Raw genomic sequence first — 6199 nt, 5'->3', positions numbered from 1 at the left:
AGTGAAATCAAATTATGGTTTGGCTTCTCCCTAGCAGTTTGATCTTGGGCCAATGGCTGATCCTTTCTGAAACTCTTACATTCTCTGTAAGATGTGGAGGTAATACCTACTTCACTGGGCTTCTGTGAGAAACCACTGAGATAACGCATGTGATATACTGCAGGGTGCTTTGAAATTTTCCCATAAATGGTAGATATTAGTCCAAGACAAACAAACAAAAAACAGTCTCAGGCAGGGGTGAGGGACTGGGTTTCCCTGAAAGGGACTGCTGTGTACCCTGGAAACAAGGATTTAATCACCTGGGGTCCTGGCCCCTACTAAACTTAATTTTGCTAATTAAAATTTCAGAGCAGAGTGTCCATCCACCAAGAAAAAAAAAATCCTGATTGCTTTAATTTGGTGATACAGTCACACAGAGGAGAAGTCCATCTGGGCTATAACAAAGATGAGGCCTTGCACAGTCTCTGTCCACCACCATCTCTGCCCTTAGTCTGGGGTCAGCCACAGCTCCATCTCCTCCTGCACTTCTGACCCACCATGCCTTTATTCTGAACCACCCCAGCCATAAAGCCAACGTCAGAGGAGCCCAGAGGAGGAGAGTGCCACAGATCCTTGTCCGCTTGGGCCCCCACTCAGCCACACTCGGGGGGGTGTGATGCCAGACTCTGAGCTGTTGACCAGGCCTATTGCAGTACAGCCATGCTGGAAGCAGTCTCTGTCCAAGGAGCCGAAGAAGTTTATTCAAGGGCATACTAGAAATTTCAAGCTGTGAAAACTATCGTACACACCATATGTCCTGGCTAAGAAGGCACAGATTAGCAGCCTAAAAATTAATTCATGGTTGACAAGTAGGAGCCAAGACCCAAGGGGATTCTGTACACAGCATCCTGCCTCCCTATTGGCAGAGCAAGATCTCCCTTTCCCCAGGAGGGTGCCATCCCAACTTCTCTGCCTGCATCAGGGACCTGTGTGCTCCCTGCCGGTGGCCCTGTTGCTAGGCAAGCTGGCTGAACCCTGAGTCCAGCAAGCCTAGATTCTTTAACTTTCCCTTTGTGGCTCCAGTACAGCCCCACAGGGCTACCAACCTGCTGCCCACTCTTGGGTAAGCTGCAAACACAGGCTCTCTTTGATTTATGATTTGTATAAAAGGAAAGGTAGAAGTTAGAGTCCAGAGGGTAGAGCCAAGAACTGTCATTCACAAGACTTCAGCCATAATCAAGGAACTGGCAACACATGCCTTGATGCATTTCGGATTAGTTATAATCAGTGACTCCATTTTTCTCCCCTTTGAGGAGTGTCTACAATGGTTAGAGGTGGTTATAATATGCCTGTCCCAACATTGTATGTCAAATTTGTTTGGGGCAGAAAGCTTGTGTCTTTTGTTCACAGATCTTCAGATCAAGAACTGTACTCAAGCAGCTATACTCAAGGAAATACACCTGAGGCTCATTATCCACAGCTGGACCTGATTTAGATGATGAGCTCCTTCATTTTGAACAGATAAAGGAGTGAAATTTGAGGGGACCTGGGGAAGAAGTTAATATGTTTTGCATTTAAGAGGCACATGCGTCATTGAAGGGCAGAGGGTAGATGATGGTAGCCAGACTCCAAGAGGGCTCTCAGTGGTCTTCATGTGCTTATGTGGTCCCCTCCCACATGAGACCAGGGCTGACTTCTGTGACCATTAGCATATGGCCAAAGTGATATTGTGTGACTCCTTATGGCTAAGTCATTGTCATTTCTACCTTGGTCTCCTAGATTTCTTGCTCTGGGGGAAACCCCCCACCATCTTGAAAGGACACTCAGGAAGCCCTGTCAAAAGGTCCGTGTGGAGAGGGACCCATCTCCTAGCACCAACTTGCCAGCCATGTGATTGAGCCACCTTGGAAGCACAGCCTCCAGCCCTGGGCAAGTCGTCCTATCCCACATGCTTTCAAGCCTTTCAGCTGAGGCCCCAGCCACCAGGGATCAGAGACTAGCCATTCCACTATGCCCTGTCTGAAGTCCTGATCCACAGAAGTCATGAGATGGTAAATAATTGCTGTTTTAAGTCATTAAGTTTGGGGATGGTTTGTTATGATGCACTGGATAACTAATACAGGAACCCAAGCATTTCTCACTCCCAGTGCATCCTGAGATAGCCAGTTGGTCCATGTCACTGTGATTGAAGCCACAACTGTGTACAGTCCAGGTGTTCTCCCAGGAAATCATCCTCCACTGGCTCTTTTGCTTACGATGTGGAAATTGACAACCTAAAAGCCTAAGATGTTGAACTCACAATATAAAAGGGGGACACAGGAGGCAAAGATACGCACATCGGATGCTTGCACTTGCAAAATAAAACCACAAGGCAAATTTGAAGAAGGCAGAGTTCCACTATGCCCAGCTCAGCACTGATATGTTGCCTGGTATTCAGGGATAGGTGGGTGCCAGCCAAGACCAGAGCACCCAGTCTGAGAACAGCTGCATCCACTTCCCAGCCAGCCTGCCACACATGCCCTGGGAGCCCTTAGCTGCCCCCTGCTTCAGCAGGGTGAGGACTTTCTTTGTGAGTTTGATGCCCACCTGTCCTTTCTCTTTTCTTGGGACTGCTCAAACTAGATATTCAGCTGGGCTTTTGAAAATCCCCTTTCCTCTTCATTGCCTCCCCCAAACTCACACACCCAAAAGCTAATGAACCTGCGCGATCCCAGGTGAGGCCTGTAGGAACCGTCAGACACTGGCAATTGGGCAAAACAAGAGTTGTATAGCTGCTCAGAAGTAAAATCTTTTACATCTCAGAAAGTTACAGTTATTTCCTTGCCTGGGATAGATCTGGAAGGGACTGATCTAAGGTTTCTGTTGCAGAAACCTGTCGTTGGAAACTCTCAGAACCTAATAGACTCTGGGAAAACACCACAGATGACCTGCATTCCCAGGGACCTTTGAGCTCGGAGCTGGATGTCTGTGGCGAGGAGGAAGGAAAAGCCAAGGGCATGGGGTGACTGAGGAGGAATGGAAGCCCTGCAGCCAGCTGTGGGCTTCTTATTGTGGCTGTAAGAGGGAAGACCAGGCAGGGGACAGGCAAAGTCTAGAGGCAAAGCCCTGGGGCTGAGTCAAGATGCTTCCTTAACTTCAAAGTCAGGATTTCACATAGTACCAGACCCTTAGAGAAATGTTCCTTTGTAACTGATGCCTAATGTACTTCTGGATCCTGTGATCAAACCTAGAGCTAGAACTGCCCAGATCACACAGCAGAGGCTGTAGATGAAAGAGGCTCAGGGGACAAGTGCTGCAGGTATATTGCTGAATGTCACAGTTCCTCTGGTTCTGTGCTGTCCACGGCAAAGCCAAGCCCAGACAGGCTGGGTTTTGTCTATCATTTCATTTCTAGAGGACTTGAAGGCAAGAGAATTTCTAGAATCTGGGATTGGGCAACACTTCTGGAGTATGGGAAGGCTGGATGTTTAGGGGTGGATATCCAGAGAGGGGCAACTCTGGGGAGGAAGGGCAGGAACATGGGCTTCACGTCTGCAAGCGCTGATGTCTGCTTCCTTTGCTTTGGAAAGAAGCAGATGAACATCTTTGCTCGGGTCAGTGATGTCAGCCCAGCCTAGGGTTCAGGTCCAGCCTTCAGAGAGCCTGTAAATTAAGGGTGGGGACAGGATTTGACCCAAAAGTATCCCTTACAACTAGTCACAATGCCCCATTGCCCTGCTTATCTACCAACTCCACTGTCCCTCAGGCTACACAGGATTAATGACAGGGAAGAACACCGTGTGACAATGGAGGCAGAGACTGGAGGAATGCAGCCACCAGCCAAGGAATGTCAAGGGTTGCCAGCAGCCACCAGAAGCTAGGAGAGAGACATGGAACATAGCCTCCCTCAGAGCCTCCAGAAGGAACCAACCCTGCTGACACTTTGAGTTTAGACTTCCGGCCTCCTGAACTGTGAGAGAATAAATTTCTGTTGTTTTCAGCCACCCAATTTGTGGTAATTTGTTAACCGCAAACAAATACAAGAGAAACTAATACAAGCCCTGTGAAACTAACACAAGAGGAGTAAAAACATATGCTCACAAAAAGATCCGTACCCAGTGGCTTCCCTGGTGGCGCAGTGGTTGAGAGTCTGCCTGCCTATGCAGGGGACACGGGTTCGAGCCCTGGTCTGGGAAGATCCCACATGCCGTGGAGTGGCTGGTCCCGTGAGCCACAACTACTGAGCCAGTGTGTCTGGAGCCTGTGCTCCGCAACAAGACAGGCCGCGACAGTGAGAGGCCTGCGCACCGCGATGAAGAGTGGCCCCCGCTTGCTGCAACTTGAGAAAGCCCTTGCACACATTCGAAGACCCAACACAGCCAAAAATTAATTAATTAATTAATTAATTAAAAAAAAACAATCAAACAAACAAAAGTGAAGACTCCCCAGCATCAGGGTGACCAGCAAGTACTATTTTGAAGGGAGTAGTGGATATTAAGACAGATTTCCATCTTTCAGGAAGTGGTTTCTAAAATTCTGGTGACACTGACATCTTTGCTGAGAGCCTGCTATATGCCAGGCACTGTACTTGATGTGGGGAATATGAAGATTATCAATAAAACAAAGTGCCCGTCTCAGGGAGTGAGACAGACCCATGCACACATCATTATGATCAGGGCCAGTGGAAATACCCGGATTTTCCTCAAACCCAGATATGTGCTTATTTGTTTAGAGGAGAGAGGGACTGAGCTGGTCAGGGAAAAGGGCAGAGAAGAACAGCTTTCAGACCTAAAATCCCTGCAGACCACTGAACCCACCCTCCACAGAAGGCAGTTTCGACATCATGGTTTTCTGAAGGTCTCTTGGGAGTCCTACCTTTGTCCCCCAACTGTCCCCACAAGGCACTTATCCAAGAATTTCTTCCAGGCACGTATGGTTGTCTCCATAAGAGAAATCCAGATAAAAACAATATTCTCCATCTTTGTACATTTCTGGTTAATTTTAACCCTCCTAATGGACTAACTCCCTGGGAAAATGTTTGACTACAACATCCCTTAATCCAGCTTTTACTGTAATACAAAGAGGTACATGAAATTAGAGGGTTATGAACATTGAGACATATTGGTAGGGCCCTTAGAGTTGGGATTAAATTATCTCACATGAGAAGTACTTCACGAGTTGTTTTACAGAGCATAGGGGGCATTTTTGATGGAGAGGGCAACCTGCTTCCCTCATTCAGGTGACAGGTGAGATGCATTTCAAAGCCTGGTGTCCAGGCATTTGAGATTGGGAAGGTGAAGATTTCCAGTAGCCAGGTGACTCAATGTGGATTATCAGGATTTAAGTGACACCAGTAAAGCTGATCTCCAACGTCCAGCTAGTAAATATCAGCGAGTTTTGCTGCCCAACATCCATTCATCCCTTTTCTGGAATCTACTATAGCAATTTTTCTCTGGAGAATTGCTGTCTCCCTAACTCCTTGTCTAATGTACTTCAGATGACACTGCTTTTTGCTCCAGGTGGCTCTAGCCTGACCAATCAGAGTACTGCATTTTCCTGGCCAGAGATTTGTTTCAAGGATGGATCCAATCAAAGCCCACAATATATCGTGAGACTTTGTGGAAACCACTGAGAGAGCTTTTCCACGGAGTTGATCCTGGAACCGCTGGTATGCATCTTGTTTGCACAGAAGAAGCCTGAGAATGAAGCCAGTGTGAGACAAGCAATGGGGAGAGAACAGAACATACACCATACCTGAATTAAGCACTACTGCTTTTAAAAATTGTAAAAAAAAAAAGAAAAAAGTTTATAATACATCTTCTTTAAGCAGTTTTAGTTGGGTTTTTTGATACTTGAAATAGAAAAAGTCCTGACCTGTACACTAGGTGATAGAGAATTGGTTTCCTTGGCCCACGCACCATGAGTAGAGCAGACTTAGTAGGCTTCCAAAGTACAGGTGACCCAGTAGAACTTAGTCTCCAAGGTCCACACTAGTGAGTTCCAAACCTTATTGATGACCAACAGACACAACAAAAATATCAGTGGAGCTCCTTACCAAGAAATTCTTGATCACTCTATCTGGTGAAATGGAGGATAGGCAGAAATGGATATTTTTCAAAAGCACCCGTATCATTTATCTATTGCAGCACCCCAAACCTTAATGGCTTAAAATAACAATACCTATTTGCTCACAGTTCTCAAGGGGCTGCTGACTTGGTTCTTCTGTTAGATTTGCTTGGGA

The sequence above is a fragment of the Mesoplodon densirostris genome, chromosome 2 (assembly GCF_025265405.1).
Source record: "Mesoplodon densirostris isolate mMesDen1 chromosome 2, mMesDen1 primary haplotype, whole genome shotgun sequence".
Lineage (NCBI taxonomy): Eukaryota > Metazoa > Chordata > Mammalia > Artiodactyla > Ziphiidae > Mesoplodon > Mesoplodon densirostris.
This window is presented reverse-complemented; position numbering follows the sequence as displayed.